The sequence below is a fragment of the Oncorhynchus mykiss genome, chromosome 10 (genome assembly GCF_057628025.1).
Source record: "Oncorhynchus mykiss isolate SJ-2025 chromosome 10, ASM5762802v1, whole genome shotgun sequence".
Lineage (NCBI taxonomy): Eukaryota > Metazoa > Chordata > Actinopteri > Salmoniformes > Salmonidae > Oncorhynchus > Oncorhynchus mykiss.
In genome coordinates this window covers 67,654,828-67,680,200 of record NC_143031.1, presented here as the reverse complement: position 1 = coordinate 67,680,200, position 25,373 = coordinate 67,654,828, and the positions used below count along the sequence as shown (strand labels likewise).

The window sequence follows — 25,373 nt, the reverse complement described above, 5'->3', positions numbered from 1 at the left end:
ATCCCACTAGGCTAGAAAGTAGCCCATCACTCAGTCACTGGTGGAAACAGAGGGGCTCTTTCACCTGCTCTGGAGGAGGGGAAGTTAAGCTAGGTGAGGGGCTTTTTTTGGTTGAAAAGGAGCCTGACTAGAAGACATCCTGACAATGAGGGCCAGTGTCTGCTGTCCTGGCAGCAAGGGAGAACTGTGGGAATGGATGGATGAAGCTGAAAAGGTGCAGGAAAGTCCTCTCCTCCCATCTCCATGCTCTGTCCATCTTCCCAACTCAAAACTCATACTCACCAAAAACCTACTTAGGATATTCAGAGGCTATCGAATCAGACTAAGTAGGCCCAGTTTTAGAGGTCAACCACCACTGGTAAACAGGGGCAGGGTATGATAAATATCCAGAGAAATAGAATTAATAGAACAGGCATGGAACCGCTGTACCCACGAGTTTACCAATCAAAATTGCCACAGTTACTCACAATGGCTGCCTGGGGTTGTGACGCAATCATTTCCAGGCTAATGTAGAATGTTCAAGCGAATTATGCTAACTGATGTGGCTCATGCAATGGGATGTATTTTTGAAATGTCAGTTGAGTTGATTCAACAAATCCCAGCACAGATTGATGGGTCCACTTCCTGCGTTGCTCCTATGCGTACACTCAAAATTGCAGCCAGTTCATCCATTACGCCATAATTTACTTGAATGGAGATGCCCATTCTATTAATTATATTTCTATGATTATTTCACCCAATTAAACATCCAAACCTCTGGCCTTTCCCTTGCCAGGCATCACTTAGCAACACTTACCTGCCTCCCAGCATAAGGATATTAAGAGTATCTGGGAGGAAACAGAAACTGTTTGGCCTTCTGTCCAAGCTGTTAGTTAAAAACACAGCCACACAAAGGGCTGGGTTAAACTCGTCTGTAAACAGTACCATGCCTCCCTTTGAGGAAAAAGAGAAAACAGAGATTGACTTATCGTCTCTAGATTAGTACAAAACAGTTATTTCAAGGGAGAGTGTAATAAAATAGATGACGGTTCTAATGATGCAACTGTATTTAAACACTAAGAACCATATTTCAACAGAAATGTAATTTGAAGGGAACAGAGTCCAAGGACTACTGGAAACCTGACAGACTATTATTACTGTAGGCCTACCACAAAGCTAACACATACAGTTCCTGTTTAAACACACTACTTGCCCTGTTCATTCTGGTGTAGCGTTACAAAATTCTGTGAACTTTCAATCAATTCCCTGGTTTTCCTGAAATCCCGGTTTGAGGATCTCGGGATCAGGAGGGAATAAGCAGTACATTTTGCAACCCAATTCTGGTGACCTGTCCTCACCATAGGAGACACTTCCTTTTGGTATAAAGAGAGTTTCACATACCATTACATTTTCCCGCTATGCAGCTCATACTTCCATGATCCAACGACAGAAGCTACAATTCCATTCAATTATGTTCAAGGAGGGTCAAACACTAGGTCATTTAAGTCTTATGTTTTTCATTTAGCTAGGCGAGTCAGTTAAGAACAAATTCTTATTTACTATGAAGGCCAAACCCGGACAACGGTAGATAATGGTACAGCAGCAGAACAGGCTATAGGGGAAAAATCTAACCCCAGGGATCGAGTCACATTCCCTACTTACCGTTCCTCTCCAAGTGGAACGGTCCGACTTTCAACTTTCAGAGATTAGCATTTTGCAACCAATGACTGCATAGAAGTGATCATTGAGGCAAATTGGATTAGGCTAATATCAGAGTGCACATCATGCTTGTCAAAGCATGGCAATAAAGAAATAAAAAGTACCCATATGTTTGGAAGACCCAATACATTCAGTGTGTTCCACACTGTTCTGCAGAGGGAGCCCAGACAGCTGCTATCACTGACAGACAAACTATTGTGCAAAAAAACTATTTCACCGAAACACATTCTTTTAGGGACTGTATGCTGTGCAGCGTAGGACTTTTCCCAGGCAAAGCCATGCGGGCTGCCTTCCTCCAGCTCACTGAGAGACTTCTGCCACAGAGGTACCAGGAGGGACTGACTGTGTGTGTGTGTGTAACTAATTAGCCCCAGAGCTAGGGTTGTCAGTACTTCAAAATCCCTTGGTATACGGTGTATTGTCCAAGCCTACCCAGAACTCTGTGGTCTCCATGGGTGCTTCCCAAATGGGGAATAGGGTGTAGGGAATAGGGCACCAATGACATTTGGATTGTAGCCCCTATGAAACACAAGAGCCCATCTATAACCCCCTACATAAAAGGACAGCTGACTCTACAGTGACAAGAAAATGAGTTACGACATGCCGGGCAGTGGCCAGGCATGGGCTCTTCTGAACATACGGTTCCCCCTCAAATGAGAGCATTTGACACTGCCCATATTCCGCTCTGAAACTCTGTCTTTGCTCCTATGCTTTTGAGGACTATTTGCCGAGTCAAAATTAGAGAAACCGGAGAAGCTTACGGGAGAAGCATGGTGGACAATTCCAGACTATTTTCTCAGTTACCTTATAGCGTGATATTGTTGGGGACCTGGACCCTGTGTGGACCCCCAATAGAGAGGTGGGCTGCTCCGTTTGGGCCCTAATGAAAGTGTGGCACAGCCCACCCAGGGAAACAAAAGGGGGAGATTATCCAGCCCTGCTGCAATTAGCAACATCGATAACGCGAAAGCGCTCAACTCCACATCAATAATAGGATTATGCTAATATTGCTAATCCTCTGATCACTCATCCGACGCCTGATGTTAGACATGCCACACAGTGCTCCGACTACAGCCACAGAGCACAGGTTGCCTTTTCAGGATCTGTGAACAAAAATCCCTTCTAACTTCCCGTCAAATGATATGCAGGAGTGAATGTGTATTTCTTGGATGAAAAGAATCTCAATTGACAAATGACACTACTTCAGGAGGCTGACAGAGAAACACACACATCCCTCAAATTGAGTTTCAGATCATACACCACATTCTCTTGACAGAATGTCAAACACTGGAGAGAAGAAACCAAAATCAGATGGGTGTTGATCTGCGCTACAGCTCATCAGAAATGACCTGATTAGTTGTGCTGCTCTACGCTGATGTCTACTACCCCACAGAGATGAAAGGAGAGAGCAGATTAAAGTGGCCATGCAACAAACTGGAGGCTGAGGCTCTGTGATGCTGTGATCTAAGGGAGATCCTGAACAGTGGGTGGCCTGGCATCTCAATATGAAGTCCTAGACTAGCGAGTGTGCTTCAACGTCAATTCACAAGACAACAATCAACAGAGCTCTAGACGTAGGCCTGCTTTTAAATTAGTACAAGAGGTGAGGAGTAACACTACTTAAAAAAGGCAATGTAGCACCTATTTCTCAATGCCAAAAAAACAAAAAGAAGCAGTAAAACCAGATGGGGTGTAGTATATTTTGTTGTTATTATATTGTTGAGTTTGAGTTTCTCTACAACAACAAAAAAGAAACATTCCCACAACACCCTGCGGTGAGCGTCACACGGTGAATGGAAAACTTTTGTGAGAATGAGGCGGGCGAATTGTGTGTCTACTCAAATCTGTAAGGCACATTTCATCCCTGAGACCTTCCACAGCTATCAACAATAGCTGGTACGGGCTAGTAAATATCCTAAACCTAGCCAGTTAGTGAGCAAGCTAAAACGGGGAGGAGAGGGAGGAAATAATTAACTTTATTTAATCTGCTGCTTGCTAATACATTTTTACTCAAATAACATTTTCCACATAATTTCAGAAATTAGATTTTTATTATATTAAAATATAGTAAATGTGTCAATATGTTGTGAATATTGTACAAAAATCCTCACAGCTATTTTCCATATAAAAATGTGAAGTGCCACTTACAGTTTGCCACAGGCAATATGTTCCTCCACCGGGTACAGTAGACTACAGACAATATGTTTCTCCACCATGTACAGTAGAGTACAGACAACATGTTCCTCCACCGTGTACAGTAGACTACAGACAATATGTTTCTCCACCATGTACAGTAGAGTACAGACAACATGTTCCTCCACCGTGTACAGTAGACTACAGACAATATGTTTCTCCACCATGTACAGTAGAGTACAGACAACATGTTCCTCCACCGTGTACAGTAGACTACAGACAGACAATACGTTCCTCCACCGGGTACAGTAGACTACAGACAATACGTTCCTCCACCGTGTACAGTAGGCTACAGACAATACGTTCCTCCACCGTGTACAGTAGGCTACAGGCAATACGTTCCTCCACCGTGTACAGTAGGCTACAGGCAATACGTTCCTCCACCGGGTACAGTAGACTACAGACAGACAATATGTTCCTCCACCGTGTACAGTAGACTACAGACAATACGTTCCTCCACCATGTACAGTAGACTACAGACAATATGTTCCTCCACCATGTACAGTAGACTACAGACAATACGTTCCTCCACCATGTACAGTAGACTACAGACAATATGTTCCTCCACCGTGTACAGTAGGCTACAGACAATACGTTCCTCCACCGTGTACAGTAGGCTACAGACAATACGTTCCTCCATCATGTACAGTAGACTACAGACAATGTTCCTCCACCATGTACAGTAGACTACAGACAATATGTTCCTCCATCATGTACAGTAGACTAGACAATATGTTCCTCCACCGTGTACAGTAGACTAGACAACATGTTCCTCCACCGTGTACAGTAGACTAGACAACATGTTCCTCCACCGTGTACAGTAGACTAGACAATATGTTCCTCCACCGTGTACAGTAGACTAGACAATATGTTCCTCCACCGTGTACAGTAGACTAGACAATATGTTCCTCCATCATGTACAGTAGGCTACAGACAATATGTTCCTCCACCATGTACAGTAGACTAGACAATACGTTCCTCCATCATGTACAGTAGACTACAGACAACATGTTCCTCCATCATGTACAGTAGACTACAGACAACATGTTCCTCCATCATGTACAGTAGACTACAGACAATACGTTCCTCCATCATGTACAGTAGACTACAGACAATATGTTCCTCCACCGTGTACAGTAGACTACAGACAATATGTTCCTCCATCATGTACAGTAGACTACAGACAATATGTTCCTCCACCGTGTACAGTAGAATACAGCCAGACAATATGTTCCTCCACCATGTACAGTAGACTACAGACAATATGTTCCTCCACCATGTACAGTAGACTACAGACAATATGTTCCTCCACCATGTACAGTAGACTACAGACAATATGTTCCTCCATCATGTACAGTAGACTACAGACAATATGTTCCTCCACCGTGTACAGTAGACTACAGACAATGTTCCTCCACCGTGTACAGTAGAATACAGCCAGACAATATGTTCCTCCACCGTGTACAGTAGAATACAGCCAGACAATATGTTCCTCCACCATGTACAGTAGACTACAGACAATATGTTCCTCCATCATGTACAGTAGACTACAGACAATATGTTCCTCCATCATGTACAGTAGACTACAGACAATACGTTCCTCCATCATGTACAGTAGACTACAGACAATATGGTCCTCCACCGTGTACAGTAGGCTACAGACAATACGTTCCTCCACCGTGTACAGTAGACTACAGACAATATGTTCCTCCATCGTGTACAGTAGACTACAGACAATATGTTCCTCCACCGTGTACAGTAGACTACAGACAATATGTTCCTCCATCGTGTACAGTAGACTACAGACAATATGTTCCTCCATCGTGTACAGTAGACTACAGACAATATGTTCCTCCACCGTGTACAGTAGACTACAGACAATATGTTCCTCCATCGTGTACAGTAGACTACAGACAATATGTTCCTCCATCGTGTACAGTAGACTACAGACAATATGTTCCTCCACCATGTACAGTAGACTACAGACAATATGTTCCTCCACCGTGTACAGTAGACTACAGACAATATGTTCCTCCATCATGTACAGTAGACTACAGACAATATGTTCCTCCATCATGTACAGTAGACTACAGACAATATGTTCCTCCATCATGTACAGTAGACTACAGACAATATGTTCCTCCATCGTGTACAGTAGACTACAGACAATATGGTCCTCCACCATGTACAGTAGACTACAGACAATACGTTCCTCCATCGTGTACAGTAGACTACAAACAATATGTTCCTCCACCGTGTACAGTAGACTACAGACAATATGTTCCTCCATCATGTACAGTAGACTACAGACAATATGTTCCTCCATCATGTACAGTAGACTACAGACAACATGTTCCTCCACCGTGTACAGTAGACTACAGACAATACGTTCCTCCACCGTGTACAGTAGACTACAGACAATATGTTCAGTTTGAGACCAAACAAGCAATGAAATGTCGAAAATCGGTGTACCAAAAACAAGGCTTGGGAAGTATACCATATACCGGAGTATCTGGAAACAGCCACGGGATGGTTTTTCAATAAATGTTAAAGCTACTTTAAGTAAATACTTGCAGTCAACATGTTAGGAGATAAAGCATTCATTTTACCCGTCACAATCATTTTACATTATGAAACCGTAGTTCCCCAGAACAGTTTAGCCAGTCACCAGTTTGTTTGTAAACAGCACAACACGAGAAAGCGAGAGCAGGTGAGTCTAGCTGTGACAGGGTCGTGTTCTATATTGAAAGTCAGTGTTTTTTGGCTTCAATAGGAGTCCTCAGGGATGTGCAACTATGGTTTTCCTTCACAGAAAAAATACACTCGGGTAGAAAACAGCTTTGTTTTCATCAGATGACAAGAGAAGCGCAACGTTATTTGGCTGACACACACACACACACACACCAAGGTATTTTTGTAAAACATTTCAAATGTTTATCGTAGAAAGAATGTAGCCAGCTACATTTCCTAATGTTTTGCTTGAAGTTTTATCTTTAATTTTAGCGGAGAAAAGTAGGCTGGCTACACCAAGAAAAGTACAGGAGAAAAGTAGGCTGGCTACACCAAGAAAAGTACCGGAGAAAAGTTGGCTGGCTACACCAAGAATTCTGCGTTAACTAGCAAAAAGTTAGCGGTCGCGTTAACTAAGTAAGTGGCTGAAATTGTGTTAACGTTGTCGTGTTTAAGAAGTGTGCAACTGGCATGCTGACTGCAGGAATGTCCACCAGAGCTGTTGCCAGAGAGTTGAATGTTCATTTCTCTACCATAAGCCGGCTCCTTCATTTTAGATCATTTTGTCTGTAATAAAAGCCCTTTTATGTGGAAAAAGTCATTCTTATTGGCTGGGCCTGGCTCCCCAGTCATGTGAAAATCCATAGATTAGGACCTAATTCATTTATTTAAATTGACTGATTTCCTTATATGAACTGTATCTCAGTAAAACCGTTGAAATGGTTGCGTTTAAATTTTTGTTCAGTAGATGTATAAGTTTATGAGATGGATTGCCTGTCTTTGGAATTCGTTTATTTTTGTTTGCACTCTTTAGCATATTTAGCTAGCAGCCGCCATGGAAATTCACTATTACTTGTGCTAATTTCGTTAGCATTAAAGTAATAGATGCCCAACGGGCTTTTTGGCGACCCCTTGGGTAGGTACCAACCCGGTAATAAAATGACAGAATGCCGGTATAAAACTCTGCATACCGCCACAACCTTAAATAAAAACGCTGTTTGATATATTTTCAATAACCCCGAATGTGGTATTTATAGCTGGTGTACAAAACTAAAATGAGTTGGTGTAAGAAACAGCTGGTGTACAAAACTAAATGTGTAAAATGAGAAAAACGGGAAGCATAGACAGGTGTGTGTACACTGGTATCCAACAAACTGTACGTGTATGGTTTAGTTGTGCTTATGAAAAAGTCAAACCATTTAGGCTACATAGCAATATAGTCAATGGGAAGTAGATAAATTCTACCACACACACTATCCAGAATAGTGAGGAAGTCTCTAGCCCCAACAACCACATTATTCATTTTGTGTGCATCCCAAAAGGCACCTTCCCTATTCCCAAGGGGCTCTGATCAAAAATAGTCCATTCTGCAATTAGGGACGGAGACAGTGTAGCAGGCCCTCTTCTCTATAGACTAGCTGGCTTCTTAAGAGCTGGATGGCTCGCGTCCCAAAATGGCACCCTATTCCCTTTATAGTGCACTCCTATTAACCAGAGCCCCATATGCCCAATATAGGGAATATGGTGCCATTTGATGTAGTTAGTTGGGCAAAGCCATGCTAGTCTACACAGATAATGATTTGTTTACAGAGGTGCCTGTGGAATACAAAGTGTGTTGAAAAGAATGCAGCCGTGACACAAGGTGCTATACCCCAGAGGAAATTATGGGGGAAATTGAGAGGCAAGAAGAACCTGCTACCATGGCAACAGTGATATGGCAACTGGCGTCATCTGTTGGAGCTTTGTTTGTCCATCCTTCTGATGCAAATGAATTAAAAGGAAACCAAATAACCAAAACATGGGCTACTAACAACAGGCTCAGATTGATACCTATACCATCTGCGTGTGCCAAATCAAAACATCACAAAAGAAAGCATACAGGCCTATTAATCACTTTTTGTTTTTTTGTGCAATAAGGTGAAACAGACCATTCGGTGGCTGTAGAAGGCAAAGGTGTTGGAGTGCTGTGTTGGACAACAGTGTTTAGCCTGTGTGTCTGTCAGTGCAAAGGGGTGGCTGTATAGACAATGGCACGAGGTAATCTTCACAGGACAGGTTCGCGAGCAGCGCCGAGATAAGACAGACACAGCCAGCATAGCAACCCCCATTGTGGGGAAACAGAAAGACACAGCACTACTCCTTCCAATGAGACTAACTGGCTTCACATCCCCTGGTTCCTCTCTAACAGAGTTAAAACGCTGCAGGTGACTGCCAGCCAGCCGAGGGGAACAGTCACTGTAGACAAGAGGCTGGGGACACACACGCCTTATTACCTGGGCTGTAGGCAGCTGGAAACAATGGAACACTAAAGATGGGAAGTGCAGAGTTAACAAAAGGGGGAAAGAACAGGTACGTGTCAGTCTTTCCCACTAAATGACGAAGACATACCTCAGACCTGCCTGTGGGGGGGGGGCGGGGGCTCAGTGGTACAGCATGTTATTCTTGAGAGCTGCAGAGCCTCCCTCTTTGAAGTGCTGAGGCCACAGACTGCCAGCCAGAGGAAACAGGGTTGGGGGGGGGGGGGGAGAGCATGGGTAGAACTACATGGAAAACATCAAGAAAATTCTATCTATAACCCCAGGAGAGTGTGAAACACTAAATGTAATCATCCATCTCATTAACCTGCTCATTTTTATTAGTGGGAGCCTCATTAAGACCAGTGTCTGTTTGCAAATGGTGCCATGAAGACAAATATTTCATCAACAAAAATATATTACAAGACAGCTATAAATACATGAGGTTATTACAAGTTATAATTGCCAATTGCACACTTCTTACCAAAACATTGCATTCTAGCTATGCTGGATTAGGGAGGAGAATCCTCTAGGGAGAGTCCAGTCCAGCAGTGAATAGAGTGGAGAAGAGAGGATGACAAAGTCAGTAAAAACACCACCATGTACCCCTCTCGCTCTCAATAATGCATTACTCTATACCCCCCAACACCCTGCTCACGCCTTCCCTCAGTGCAGACAGACTTTCTCTAACGCATGGCAACCATCTGCTTTCCAGATTACTCTCCTTTCCACTACAAGGAAAGCCTGCCTGCAGAAAGACAAGGCAAGCCAACGCCATCTCAAGTTTTTCCGACCGATACAGCAAACACAGTTGTGCGTCATCCCGTTTTGCAATGGCATGTTACAGTGGTGGGAGAACGCAACTTCATGCAGTGAACTCCTTATCTTAGGGAAGCATTCAGTTCTTCAAAGAGGGGCGGTTAATGCGAACCTCTGACCAGCAGACCTTAAGGCACTTTGACTGAGCTGCCCATCTCTACCAGCATAGCCTGCAACACACACACGGGCTAGGTCAGATATCGGCCAGCAGCCTGTCACTGCTGGTCGACCCGTAGCCACATTACGCTACATTGCAGCAGGGGGTAGCCACATTACACTAAATTGCAGCAGGGGGTAGCCACATTATGCTACATTGCAGCACAAGACGCCTGCAGAATTGCAGTAGCGTATTAACTACGCAATGTCACTGACCCCGCCGTGTTACTGTGTGTTATATCACCCAGCAGGCTCGGCGGTCGGCTCGCCTTCACTAGGGCATAATTAAGCTACCCCTCCTTGAGACTATAGAAGAGCGAGTGAGTGAGTATCCACAGTCAATGACTGTGAGAAGAGGTCTGCTGTGCCTCACACTGCGAAACATTCTCATCAGGTGAGATCCGACCAAGGCCTCTCCGGTCTCAGCTTAGAATTTTGATAAGAAGTAAATAATTCATGGTGCGCAGGGAGGGGAATGTGGGGCAGAGCAACCATGATTTAAATAACTTTTTAAAAGTTTTTTTATACAAGTGTTCCAAATGGCACCCTATTCCCGATACAGTGCGCTACTTTTGACAAAGGCCCACTGCACTATACACCCTTTGGAACGCAACAGCCACTTATTACAGGATCTCTGACATTTCTGAGAATTTGAAACGGTGTCTGCATTCCTCTCCGTTTAAATTTTTCATGGTATGTTTCAAGATCTGTAATGTCGTTGTTTCGATGTTACATCACATCAATATGAGAGCTAGTCTAGACCTGTGTAGTAAGAGTGAGGGTTTTTCTCAAGCCCTCGATCACATTATGTAAGATAAGGCATTGTCCTTTAGTTTGTGGAAATTTGTGCAACTGAGCTTCAACAGTACAAAATAATAATACTTTTCGAACACCCCCAACAGTATTTCATAAGTGCAAAGACCCAAACAAAAAACCTGCAAATTCTGGAGTTCAGGAGTTAATCATCAGAGCAAACCACGCTGTGGAGCTCGCTGTGGGGTCCAGGCTTCCTGCAGTAGAGGAGGGTGGGAGGCCTGCTGTCTCTGACCAGGGCTGAGCTTGTCAGGGAGGCCTCTCCATTCACAAAGACAGGCGTTTCAATGTGAACAGGCCCTCTGCTGGGGGGGTCCTCCTTTCATGGGGGTATCGTCCTGCTCCCTCCTCAGCCTCAGAAAGAGGGGTGGTGGGGGTTGCTTTTAAGGATATGGGCTGGGGTGAGAAGGGTGAGGAAGGGGGGGGAAAGAGTGTAATTGTGCACCATCAAGACAGTCACAGACACTGATAGCGCCATGAAGGGGCTGCCTGCGTCGCTTAAACAATCAGCGGTGCTCCAAGCTCAAGAGTACTGGTCGGCAGGGAAGTGCACTCAGGAACAGAGAGACATCCCAGAGATCCACTGACAGGAAAGGAAGAGCATAGGGGGCATAGAAGGCACCACACCAGGATGAGCCTGGTCTGGGCGAGGTCCGTTCCCAATGATGAGAGGGCCAGCTTCCTGTCCGAAAGATCCCAGGAAGGGACATGCATGCATAGAAATAGAGTACCTAGAACAGACATTGTGTGTTCTACCCATGAGTGTTGCAGCCAAAGGAGGATTGTGGCATAGAAATAAGTATTAGAACAGGAATCAAGTGTACCCATGTGTTCTATTCCATCACATTGACGCGGTCAGGAGTTTCCTGTTCTTGTAATTCTATTTCTATGGGGATGGGGACAGTGCAGCTGTTTTGAGACAGACTGCGGACTGTGAAAATGTTCAATGCCAATGAGAAGCGCAGAGGACAAAAAGAAAAACCTCAGCATCGCCGGCCGGCGAGACAATGCCGTGGTTTCCCTTTCACCCCATTTCAGAGGTCCATTGAATTAGACTGCCAACGCTCTTGTGGAGGTAATCCTTTTAGATAACTTTAAGAGAGGCAAAACAACGCTTAGACAGCGAAATGTGGGAATAGGAAAAGAGAGATTTCTTTCTTTATAAACGGGGTTGGTCGAGGGCGGAGGGTTTTTCCATTCAACATCTCAAGCGTCAATGTCTAGCTAGCTACCACGGCCCTCTTCAAATATGGACCCACATTTTGGCTAAGTAGGATTTTCTACAGCCCAAGTACTGCTTTCTTTCATTAGAAATAGAAGCTGAATGCGTCAACGAAGAACAATGAATCAATTATTTGGATTCACTTTGATGTTAGTGGGCCAATTCCAGATGCCTCTGCAATATAAAAAAATAAATAAAATCTTTAAGGAATCAAATAAATATTTCCAGTGAAATGAGGGAGTAATACTCCTAGAATTTTTGTTGTTTTTATTGCTTTGTTTAAAGTTCTGGCAGGAGGCTCCATTTATAATGAACAAAAATATAAAACACAACATGTAAAGTGTTGGTCAAGTTTCATGAGCTGAAATAAAATAACCCAGAAATGTTCCATATGCACAAAGAGCTTATTTCTCTCAAATTCTGTGCACAATTTTTTTTACATCTCTGTTCACAAGCATTTCTCCTATGCCCAGATAATCCTTCCACCTGACAGGTGTGGCATATCAAGAAGCTGATTAAACAGCATGACCATTCCACACCTTGTGCTGGGGACAATAAAAAGGCCATTCTAAAATGTGAAGTTATCACAAAACACAATGCCACAGATGTCTCAAGTTGAGGGAGCGTGCAATTGGCATGCCGACTGCAGGAATGTCCACCAGAGCAGTTGCCAGATAAGTTAATGTTAATTTCTCTACCATAAGCCGCCTCCTACGTCATTTTAGAGAATTGTTTTAACCAAGCCAGTCCCTCCACATCCGGCTTCTTTACCTGAGACCAGCCACCTGGGCAGCCCAAGTGGGTAGGCCTATTCCCTTCCCAAGCCCACCCATGGCTGCGCCCATGCCCAGTCATGTGAAATCCATAAAATAGTTCAATTGACTGATTCCCTTATATGAACTAACTCAGTAAAATAATTGAAATTGTTGCGTTTTTATTTTTGCTCCGTATAGTTTTCAGCATGCATGGTTCTCTTGGGTGGAGTCATCTTATGAAATTATATTTGCCCTGAAATTAATAACTCCTCTAGAAAGCCATGGGGAAAGATAATAGTGCACAAGCCATTTTAACTTTAAAAATCATACTCTATCTACATGCCATCTCCTTATCAAATGGGGTTCAAGAGTGCTGGTCGGCACGGAAGTGCCACAGTGGTCAGAAAGAACCCGGGATACTCTTCATAGAAAATTCCTTTAATAAATAAATAGTTGTGTTCTATCAGTTGTAATCATCCTGAGATGTATCGATCAGAATCAACCCCTCCTCCCCCAGTCCCTTGACTCACTGTGTCCCATACATAGGCTGGTATTCACACCAGAAGCCCACATCAAAGCACAGGCTGCCTTGCTAGGAGACTCCTCAGTGATCCCAGCCCCAGAGAGGCAAGCATGGCAGGGCTCTGAATTATTTACATGGTCCTTCTCGCTCACCACCGCAGATAGGGAGCTGCATGAAGCCATTCACAATGGGACTGAGAATAAAAGTCTCCTGGGCCCTACTGAAGAACGGATGATGCTCCTGCTCCAACTTTTATGTCGCCACGTTTTAAAAATGAGACGAGAAGAGGTGGAGGGGAGAAAATAACATTCCACCTTGATCCTGTAATGTCTTAGGTCTGAGAGGATGTCATCATGGCAGGCAGGGTAGCCTGGCTAAGGTTAAAAGAAGAGGTAGCCTATTCCGTTTATAGGAGGCGACTTTTCCAAGACCCACACGAGACCGGTCTACAGTATGAAGGACACGCCAAGGTTGCCTCAGTCAGTTCAATGGTCGGCTTGGAGCAGTCATAAGAGCCAGCTGGTCTTCTTGATTAGCGAGACCCCTCTGACATACGTTTATCAGAAAGTTGGCTTTCAGAAAGTCTGCCTTCACTCGGAAATTGGAGTGAAGTAGTCAGCCGAACGTCCTTTCCACTAGGCAAGGCCCCATGGTCTCAGTCACGCATACATAAAACGACACCTGCACATCAAGAGAACAGAGATACACGGCTACACCCTTTGCCAAGACCCTTTCATCTCCCCGGTGTTGTGGCAACATCTACTTCAAAGCCAGGGAGTGACACTGTGCCGTGGATGAGAATGCTTTTAGCAGAGCCCAGGGGTCAGTATCCTACTGTCTGAAACAGCCGTGGGTGACTGAGAGAATGTGGATAAGCCATACCTCACAGTAAGACAAAACCATTAGAGCAAGGCAACATTCTATAGGCCCCTGCTTCCAGCAAATGTTCTCTAGCCCATAGTCCCAGAAGGTCAGTCAGCACGAGACAAACCCATTAGACGTAGGAAGCATTCTATAATGCAAAAACAAGACTGCAGTCCAAGGCTGGATCTGTAACCTACTGAAACCAACCGGTTGTCCACACAAGCAAGAGAAACATTAGCTACATCCTCCATTTGCAAAGATAAAATAAAAAGGCAGGCCCATGAATGTCTATGAAGATCCATGATGCATGAATGCTCTCTGTCAAATGTTTTCACTGACCTTATTCTGGAAAGCTGTGAGTGGAGAAAATCCCTCTGTGTGAGAGGTAGGAGTCTGAAAATAGCTATTACAGCTCATAATCCAGTAGGAATATAGTTCTCGGAAGCCATGTCAAGTTCCTAAATCAATTTGGCAAAAGACATTAATGCATTCACCCACCAACTCCACCCTTGACCTGAACCAAAGTCCTTTGAGAACCTGAAGAATGTCATGGTGTGGCTAATACACAGGCCTAAATTAAATGTGACACGTCTTGTGACAATGGCCTCTCCCTCACTGAAGCCCCCCCTCTAGCATTACCAGAAGAACGACCCTATAGCTTTGCCCAAGGAGGTTCCACTTCCACCCAACAGTTACAGCTTCATTGAGAGACAAACTTAAACAGCAAGGCACATTCTTTCCACCTGAATCTGCCCTATACATCACTCTGAAAACACTGCAGCTACCTCAAACTTAACTGTAAATCATATTTTAACCTGTAGGAGCCAGACTCGTATCATAAAGGATTATATGAACCGTCAAACCACCACTGTTCTGCTGCCTGGTCCTTAGCCGTCAAAACAACTTTTCAACCCCTGCAGATTGTGGAGCTGCAGAGACAGCGATGGAGGGTTGAGCTCAGGAAAACAAGTAGGCACTTTGCTGTGGGGTCCAAAGCAAACACTCTGTTACAGGGGTCAGGTCGATCTCAAGCTACCGTAGCTCGCAGCCCTACGTTATCTAGGTATGCACTTCAGCTATGACATCGGTTTTGCACACCGGCGTTTAGCCAATATCGTCCGATTCCGATATGTTCACCAATATATTGTGCATCCCTAATAGAAATGATATACTTACACATGCTATACTTCCGCCAGGTAAGCTTACTTTTCAGTGAACATGTGGATCAAGCAGTCAACAAGTCGAGCAGTCATTTGAAAGAGCAAGAAAATTTCAGCGAGACAACTCAAAGGCAAAATCCATTAACGCCATTCGTTTCCCTTGAAAATCAACCACTCTGTCGTGGGTGATGTTGGCTTTCGCCAACTGGTCGAGCGCCAGTACACACTACAAAGTGTGCTATTATTCAGATGCTGCCCTATCGGAGTTACACTAATAGTGTCACTGCTATTAGCTTCATGACATACATACTATGGAACGAAGTTTGGGTCTTACGTGTCAAAAAAGATAGTAGCACTGTCAACGCTGTACAAAAGTTTGCAAACAAGCAAACACCGGCCACGAACGAAAGATGTGCTTACAATACCGCGTTGGTAATACCGCGTTGGTACAATACCGCAACTTCTGGGGTAGCTAGCTTTAGCTTGGTATCTAGCCAGCACCAATACGCCCGCTTGAAACAATGACCAGTAGAAACTGCAGTCATTTTCATTATTCTTAGCAATGATTTAGGAATCCTTGTGAGTAAGTATTAGCTAGGTAGCCACTAGCTGTTCGCCTATTGAAATTGAACTTCATATCGTGAAAATAAATAGCTATCCAGCTACTTAACCCTGTTGCCCAAAGCTAATGTGTTAGAAGCAGCCAGCTAGCTTCAACTGCTGTGAAGCTAGCCACAATAAGGAATTTGCGGTTTGCCTTCAAAATAAAAGTATAATTGACAGTGAAAAATAGTAGAGTTATGCCATACTTTTAGTTTGAAGGCTAACCAAAGTCCATTGTTGTGGCTAATCCTTATTGTGGCTAGCTACAATCTTTGTCCCCATGTGCAGTTGCAAACCGTAGTCTGGCTTTTTAATGGTGGTTTTGGAGCAGTGGCTTCTTCTTTGCTGAGTGGCCTTTCAGATTGTCGATATCGGACTTGTTTTACTGTAGATATTGATACTTTAGTACCCGTTTCCTCCAGCATCTTAGCACTTTTCGCACCAAAGTACATTCATCTCTATGAGACAGAACGAGTCTCCTTCCTGAGCGGTATGACGGCTGCGTGGTCCCATGGTGTTTATACTCGCGTACCATTGTTTGTACAGATGTACGTGGTACCTTCAGGCGTTTGGAAATTGCTCCCAAGGATGAACCAGACTTGGAGGTCTATGATTATTTTTCTGGAGGTCTTGGCTGATTTATTTTCATTTCCCCATGATGTCAAGCAAAGAGGCACTGAGTTTGAAGGTAGGTCTTGAAATACATCCACAGGTACACCTCCAGTTGACTCAAATGATGTCAATTAGCCTATCAGAAGCTTCTAAAGCCATTAAATAATTTTGGGGAATTTTCCAAGCTGTTTACAAGGCACAGTCAACTTAGTGTATTGTAAACTTCATACCCACTGGAATTGTGATAGAGAATTATAAGTGAAATAATCTGTTTGTAAACAATTGTTGGAAAAAAAATCACTTGTGTCATGCAAAGTAGATGTCCTAAACGACTTGCCAAAACAATAGTTTGTAAACAAGAAATTTGTGGAGTCGTTGAAAAACGAGTTTTAATGACTCCAACCTAAGTGTATGTAAACTTACAACTTCAACTTTAGTTAGCTAGCTAACTATAGCTATAGCTACAAACAGATCCACAGATGATGCAATCTCTATTGCACTCCACACTGCCCTTTCCCATCTGGACAAAAGGAACACCTATGTGAGAGTGCTGTTCATTGACTACAGCTCAGCGTTCAACACCATGGTACCTTCAAAGCTCATCACCAAGCTAAGGACCCTGGGACTAAACACCTCCCTCTGCAACTGGATCCTGGACTTCCTGACAGGCCGCCCCCAGGTGGTGAGGGTAGATAGCAACACATCTGCCACGCTGATCCTCAACACTGGAGCTCCCCAGGGGTGCGTGCTCAGTCCCCTCCTGTACTCCCTGTTCACCCACGACTGCATGGCCAGGCACGACTCCAACACCATCATTAAGTTTGCTGACGACACAACAGTGGTAGGCCTGATCACCGACAACGACGAGACCACCTAAAGGGAGGTCAGAGAACTGGCCGGGTGGTGCCAGAATAACAACCTTTCCCTCAACGTAACCAAGACAAAGGAGATGATTGTGGACTACAGGAAGAGGAGTAACGAGCACGTCCCCATTCTCATCGACGAGGCTGTAGTGGAGCAGGTTGAGCTTCAAATTCTTTTGGTGTCCACATCAACAACAAGTGCCTTGCGGCCTCTGACCGCAAGGCACTACAGAGGGTAGTGCGTACGGCCCAGAACATCACTGGGGCAAAGCTGCCTGCCATCCAGGACCTCTACACCAGGCGGTGTCAGAGGAAGGCCCTAAAAATTGTCAAAGACCCCAGCCACCCCAGTCATAGACTGTTCTCTCTACTACCGCATGGCAAGCGGTACCGTAGTGCCAAGTCTAGGACAAAAAGTATTCTCAACAGTTTTTACCCCCAAGCCATAAGACTCCTGAACAGGTAACCAAATGGTTACCCGGACTATTTGCATTGTGTGTGTGTCCCCCCAACCCCTCTTTTTACGCTGCTGCTACTCTCTGTTCATCATATATGCATAGTCACTTTAACAATACCTACATGTACATACTACCTCAATAAGCCTGACTAACAGGTGTCTGTATATAGCCTTGCTACTCTTTTTTCAAATGTCTTTTTACTGTTGTTTTATTTCTTTACTTACCCACACAACTTTTTTCTCCGCACCATTGGTTAGAGCCTGTAAGTAAGGTTTACACCTGTTGTTTTCTGCGCACGTGACAAACTTGGATTTGAAACAGATTGTCTTTTGCTATGTTTTTGGGAAAGAACATTGTTTGCATCCATGAGCTTGCTAGCACATTTTATTTTTGTTTATGACCAGCACTGTAGGTGAGAAAATCATAACATGTATTGATGTATCGATGAACCACTGTGACATGAAATACGAGTGATAGTGTAATCAATGTGCAATAACTACGTTAAAAAAAATATGGACGCCTTAAGTTGTGACACGTAGTAACATTCAGGACGTGATTGGTCAACAAGCTTAATTGATATGTCAAATAGTGTTAAATAGTATCTTTGACACGCAAAGACCCAAGCGGCGTTCCATAGAAATCCGGGTTGAGAATGAAACGACTGAACAATGAAACAACACAACAAGTAAGTGAAAGAAATAGGTTTTGAGTATGTTTTACTAGTAATGGGGACATACGTAAATGCCAACAAAATAACTTTGATCAGTGTGGTGTTATTGTAACCTTTATTTAACTAGGCAAGTCAGTTAAGAGCAAATTCTTATTTACAATGACGGCCTACCCCAGTTATCAGTATCGTTCTTTTGGCAAGGAAAATATTGAATATTGACCAAAAATGTAATAGCGGTGCATCGCTAATTTGTATGTATTATTTGCAAACTTTATCATGAAATGAACAAGTACAAAACCATCACATTAGACAGTACATTCATCACACACTAGATGTGTAATTAAAGGGGAATTGCACTTAAATCCAAATGTGTTAACACATTCCTCCAGACAACTGAGAAAATATAATTTGGGAAAATAAAACAGAATAAAAAAAATTGCTCTGCCCAAGAAGGTTCCACTTCCAACCAACATGTACAGATTCATCAAGAGACAAACTTAAATCAGCAAGGCACCTTCTATGCACATGAAAAACAAAACATTTAGGGGTTGTTTATTAACCATTATAGTAGCAGGTACACAACCGTTCAAAAGTTTGGGGCCACTTAGAAATGTTCTTGTTTTTGAAAGAAAAGCACATTTTTTCTCCCTTAAAATAAGATAAAATTGCTCAGAAACAGTGCAGACTAGAGGTCGACTGATTAATCGGAATGGCCAATTAATTAGGGCCGATTTCAAGTTTTCATAACAATCGGAAATCTGTATTTTTAGACACTGATTTGGCCGATTGAAAAAAATAATAATTATAAACCTTTATTTATCCTTTATTTAACTAGGCAAGTCAGTTAAGAACACATTCTAATTTTCAATGACTGTCTAGGAACTGCCTTGTTCAGGGGCAGAATGACAGATTTTTACCTTGTCAGCTCAGGGATTCAATCTTGCAACCTTTCAGTTACTAGTCCAACGCTCTAACCACCTGATTACATTGCACTCCACAAGGAGACTGCCTGTTACAAGAATACAGTAAGAAGCCAAGGTAAGTTGCTAGCTAGCATTAAACGTATAAAAACAATCAATCATAATCACTAGTTAACTACACATGGTTGATGATATTACTAGTTTATCTGCGTTGCATATAATCGATGCGGTGCGTATTCGCGAAAAAGGACCGTCTTGCTCCAATGTGTACCTAACCATAAACATCGATGCCTTTCTTAAAATCAATATGCAAGTATATTTTTAAACCTGCATATTTAGTTAATATTGCCTGCTAACCTGGCTCGTTGCGAACCCTGTGAAGACTTTCTTCCTAACAAAGACGGCCAACTTCGCCAAACGGGGGATGATTTAACAAAAGCGCTTTTGCCACATTTCAGGCTTCAAACATAAAGATATAAAACTGTATTTTTTTGTGAAGAATCAACAACAAGTGGGACACAATCATGAAGTGGAACGACATTTATTGGATATTTCAAACTCTTTTAACAAATTCAAAAACTGAAAAATTGGGCGTGCAAAATTATTCAGCCCCTTTACTTTCAGTGCAGCAAATTCTCCAGAAGTTCAGTGAGGATCTCTGAATGATCCAATGTTGACCTAAATGACTAATGAGGATAAATACAATCCACCTGTGTGTAATCAAGTCTCCGTATAAATGCACCTGCACTGTGATAGTCTCAGAGGTCCGTTAAAAGCGCAGAGAGCATCATGAAGAACAAGGAACACACCAGGCAGGTCCGAGATACTGTTGTGAAGAAGTTTAAAGCCGGATTTGGATACAAAAAGATTTCCCAAGCTTTAAACATCCCAAGGAGCACTGTGCAAGTGATAATATTGAAATGGAAGGAGTATCAGACCACTGCAAATCTACCAAGACCTGGCCGTCCCTCTAAACTTTCAGCTCATACAAGGAGAAGACTGATCAGAGATGCAGCCAAGAGGCCCATGATCACTCTGGATGAACTGCAGAGATCTACAGCTGAGGTGGGAGATTCTGTCCATAGGACAACAATCAGTTGTATATTGCACAAATCTGGCCTTTATGGAAGAGTGGCAAGAAGAAAGCCATTTCTTAAAGATATCCATAAAAAGTGTTGTTTAAAGTTTGCCACAAGCCACCTGGGAGACACACCAAACATGTGGAAGAAGGTGCTCTGGTCAGATGAAACCAAAATTGAAATTTTGCAAAACGTTATGTTTGGCGTAAAAGCAACACAGCTGAACACACCATCCCCACTGTCAAACATGGTGGTGGCAGCATCATGGTTTGGGCCTGCTTTTCTTCAGCAGGGACAGGGAAGATGGTTAAAATTGATGGGAAGATGGATGGAGCCAAATACAGGACCATTCTGGAAGAAAACCTGATGGAGTCTGCAAAAGACCTGAGACTGGGACGGAGATTTGTCTTCCAACAAGACAATGATCCAAAACATAAAGCAAAATCTACAATGGAATGGTTAAAAAATAAACATATCCAGATGTTAGAATGGCCAAGTCAAAGTCCAGACCTGAATCCAATCGAGAATCTGTGGAAAGAACTGAAAACTGCTGTTCACAAATGCTCTCCATCCAACCTCACTGAGCTCGAGCAGTTTTGCAAGGAGGAACGGGAAATAATTTCAGTCTCTCGATGTGCAAAACTGATAGAGACATACCCCAAGCGACTTACAGCTGTAATCGCAGCAAAAGGTGGCGCTACAAAGTATTAACTTAAGGGGGCTGAATAATTTTGCACGCCCAATTTTTCAGTTTTTGATTTGTTAGAAAAGTTTGAAATATCCAATAAATGTCGTTCCACTTCATGATTGTGTCCCACTTGTTGTTGATTCTTCACAAAAAAATACAGTTTTATATCTTTATGTTTGAAGCCTGAAATGTGGCAAAAGTTTGCAAAGTTCAAGGGGGCCGAATACTTTCGCAAGGCACTGTAGTTTCCGGATTCGACCATATTAATGACCTAAGGCTCGTATTTGTGTGTTATTATGCTATGATTTGATATTTGATGGAGCAGTCTGACTGAGCAATGGTAGGCACCAGCAGGCTCGTAAGCATTCATTCAAACAGCACTTTCGTGCGTTTTGCCAGCAGCTCGCCGTTGTGCTACAAGCACTGCGCTGTTTATGACTTCAAAGATTAGGCTGGTGTAACCGATGTGAAATGGCTAGCTAGTTAGTGGGGTGCGCGCTAATAGCGTTTCAAACATCACTAGCTCTGAGACTAGGAGTGGTTGTTCCCCTTGCTCTGCAAGGGCTGCGGCTTTTGTGGAGCGATGGATAACGCTGCTTCGAGGGTGGCTATTGTCGATGTGTTCCTGGTTCGAGCACAGGTCTGGCGAGGAGAGGGACGGAGGCTATACTGTTACACTGGCAATACTAAAGTGCCTATAAAAACATCCAGTAGTCAAAGGTATATGAAATACAAATGGTAGAGGGAAATAGTCCTATAATTCCTATAATAACTACAACCTAAAACTTCTTACCTGGGAATATTGAAGACTCATGTCAAAAGGAACCACCAGGTTTCATACGTTCTCATGTTCTGAGCAAGGAACTTAAACGTTAGCTTTTTTACATGGCACTTTTACTTTCTTCTCCAACACTTTGTTTTTGCATTATTTAAACCAAATTGAACATGATTTGCCTATGCACTTATTCCATAAAAAAATCTGCCGTTTCCAGCTACAATAGTAATTTACAACATTAACAATGTCTACACTGTATTTCTGATCAATTTGATGTTATTTTAATGGACAAAAATGTGCTTTTCTTTCAAAAACGAGGAAATTTCTAAGTGACACCAAACTTTTGAACGGTAGTGTATATTGACACTAAGGACACGAGGAAGGGGAGAGAATTCAGAGAAAGAAAACCTTTGGTTGTCCCACTTCCTGGCTTTCATTAAGAGAGGAGAGCACGACATTGTTTTATATATCTCTTGGAGTCCTTAAGGGCCTTCTCTCTCCTCTTCCATTCTGTTAGTCTGTGGAGGGCCTGAGCGCCGAGGAGTTATTGAGGACTCACTGTGCAGGGAGAAAGCAGAGAGGCTCTAAGCCTTATGAAGACAGAGGGACTGAGGGAGAAAGAAAGCAAGAGGAGAGCACAGAGGGAGTGTTAAAAGAAAGGAATATTTGAGCAGGAAAATAAAAGGGCTTCCTTTATCTTACTTTCCTACTTTTAATTTAACTTTATTTTGTCTTGTGCAGGGGACAACACAAAAAGGGACCACACTGAACTGTCAAGACTGCACGAGAACCCTCAGCACCAAGTCTTGAGAAGAAAGAAACTGGCTGTAGAGACTACCAGTATATACCTGCCTACAGGACAGTGCATTGTTATAGGCATACACCTTTATTTTGAGGAACTATAGGTAGCTATTCATGTGGCCCAGATTTGTTAGGGGAGAAACGCAGCTGAAAAGACTATACAACTGGTGTCTTGTTTAACATTCCTAAGTGCTGCATCACATATCCTTACAGTTGTTAGAGGAGTCATCGGGTACATTTCATAAGGAAAATGGCACATACAGGAAGAACAATAATACATTTGACAATAGTGATTACATAAGAACATGCAGGTATTGCCTACATGACACCCTAAAGTCTTTCATAAGAGTAGGCACCAAGTTTTGAAATGCACCGTTTACTTTACTTGATTCACTGTGGCAACTCAGTCAAGTATGACAGTTAGTGATACTGGGACAGTAACAGTAGTTACCTCAAAACCGCACATCAAACCTAACCCATCTCTCGCTCCCCATCATTTTAACGGGACCGTGCACACTTTGGCTAGTTTTTGTAATTATTCCGGTGTGATATCTAGGCTGTTTTGATACGTTTGCAACGCTACCCATATAGGTTGCTGTATTAGCTAGATGTATAGTTTGCAAGTGTTTATTTTTTATGCGTGGTTTATATGAAATTGTACATTTATAATAAAAGAGATGCATTTGTTATCCTCGCTTGATAATCTCGAATTTCTACATTCTCTGACTGATGCCATAGACAGGAGCATGTGCTCGGCTCACACTGGCGCCGTTCCTCGCGGCTAGTAAGACTCCAAAACGTTTACCTTGCTTCACCAACCTTACGAAAAAACACTAAGCAAAATAAAATGTGATGAAGTACAATCCCATAAACGTTAGCTTGCGAGGGTATCGAACTCGAAAGTCAGCTCTTACAAACTAAACCTTATTGTTTTTGCATGCTGTGTTGTGGCGAGTAAGTCAGGATGTTATGCTATCAGAAATTGGATGACTAGCATTAGCATCACAAAAGGAGACTGGCTAGCTAGCTTGATTTAGCGTGCGGTGCAATCTAGTTGGATGGATAACTCCAGCGAATTACTGAAATTATAAATCAACACTAACATAACGTTAGCATACTCTCAAAACAAGCTAAATAAACAACGTAAGACTTGCTGTTCGTGTAATTAAAGTGTTGTCTTGTAAGCCAGCAAGATAGCTTGCTAGTGCTAGTTAAAGTCCAGCAGATGGTTGGTAGCTAGCTACTAACGTTAGCCGATATGGACTACATCACTACATTAGCTAACTAGCCCCATTAGCTAGGTCAGGGTGGTCATGTTATTTACAACAAATGTATCCGTTTCGTTGCCTCTGAAAACACAGTTTAACACATTTAATTCGTTATCAATGTATATGCAAAGCTGATGTTTACGAATAGCTCAATTTAGTGAGAAACACTCTTGCAAGGAATTGCTAGCTATCTCGCTAAAGTTAGATAACCATTCCGCCGCTGACTGTCTGGCCCAGCGCTGTAGTATTGTAACGATTTATACGCCTGGACCACCCGTTTTCTTGTACCTCTTACCTCCGAAATGATCAGAGTAGAACACAGCCAAATGGACTCCGGCTCCTCTTGATGTGTCCAGACTCACGTCGATGGCCCTTTTTGCCGCTGGGGTCTCCCTCTGCTTCGTATTTTCTCAGCAGTAGCTAGCTAGGCAACCTTCCCAGTTAGCCAAGTGGCTAACCTCGGATACCACTCTCAATACTTTCGTTTCTGCTTAGATATGATGCCAAATTATTTATTTTTTTTTAATTCGTCCAACAGTTCGGGTCACCCACATACAAAAAAAATTCACTTGGGGATGGTGTATGGTCCGTGTCCGAACAGCACTGAAGGGGAATTAGCTGAAAATTAGACAGAGTTTATCCACTTGATGCTCTCCGCTACCTCAAGCGATAGTGCTCTCGGTTCTCCGTTCACTGACTAGTAGAGAGTTGGTAGTCGCAGGATGATGACGATGCCAAAACATTTTTTTTAGAAAGACGCAAACATGTTACGTCCGAAATAGTTGCTTGAACCTGTATTGTGTAGGGTAGTTATTATTATGAATATGATTGTTTTCATAAAATTGGTCCAGTCTATTAGCTACTGTTTCTTAAATTTCATACAAAGTGTGTGTGTGATTGTGCGCTTTATGTTTGTATCTTTTATTATTTTTTATTGTTGCATTTCGTTGGATGGTGTATACCATGTGTATCCAGTACATATGACTAATACAACTTGAAACTTGAAATGCATCTGTGTGAAAAACCCAGGAGATCCATACCAACCAATTTGAGCATAACGCTATTTCCTGGACCAGCGCTGAATTGAAGCGGCTGTGTGCCCGTCATTGTTTTGCTTTGTTTTACGGTCATTTCCATGTCCTGTATCTTAATCTGCCAGGGGGAGCTAGTCTGAAGGCCTGAGATATCACTAAGCGCCAAAGAATGTGATTCTGAGGAGCATGGAATTGACACTGGCACTGAGCCAACGAAAGCTGAAGAATATGCGAGTGAGTGAGGGAGAGCTTTTCCAGGCCAGGCAGACACAAATAAACTAAGAGCCTCTGTGGATAGCAGAGCAGCCTGGCAGTTGAAACCTCCACACGCAGGGAATCCTTGTGTGGAAATTGAAAAGTCCCTCTGACTTGTCT

At 43.0% G+C, this 25,373-nt stretch overlaps 1 protein-coding gene across 3 annotated transcripts in view; it reads right to left on the bottom strand.

Annotated features, from left to right (window-relative positions):
- LOC110534508 (F-box/WD repeat-containing protein 7) overlaps positions 1-24,663 on the bottom strand; it is a 190,657-nt gene extending 165,994 nt beyond the window's left edge. For 2 of the 3 annotated variants that reach the window (XM_090187602.1, XM_090187604.1), the window contains exon 1: positions 24,260-24,663. The gene's annotated coding sequence lies outside the window, so the exon portion shown is untranslated. The remainder of the gene's footprint in view (positions 1-24,259) is intronic. The other variant, XM_090187603.1, reaches the window with a different exon arrangement.
- Positions 24,664-25,373: the final 710 nt, after the last annotated feature.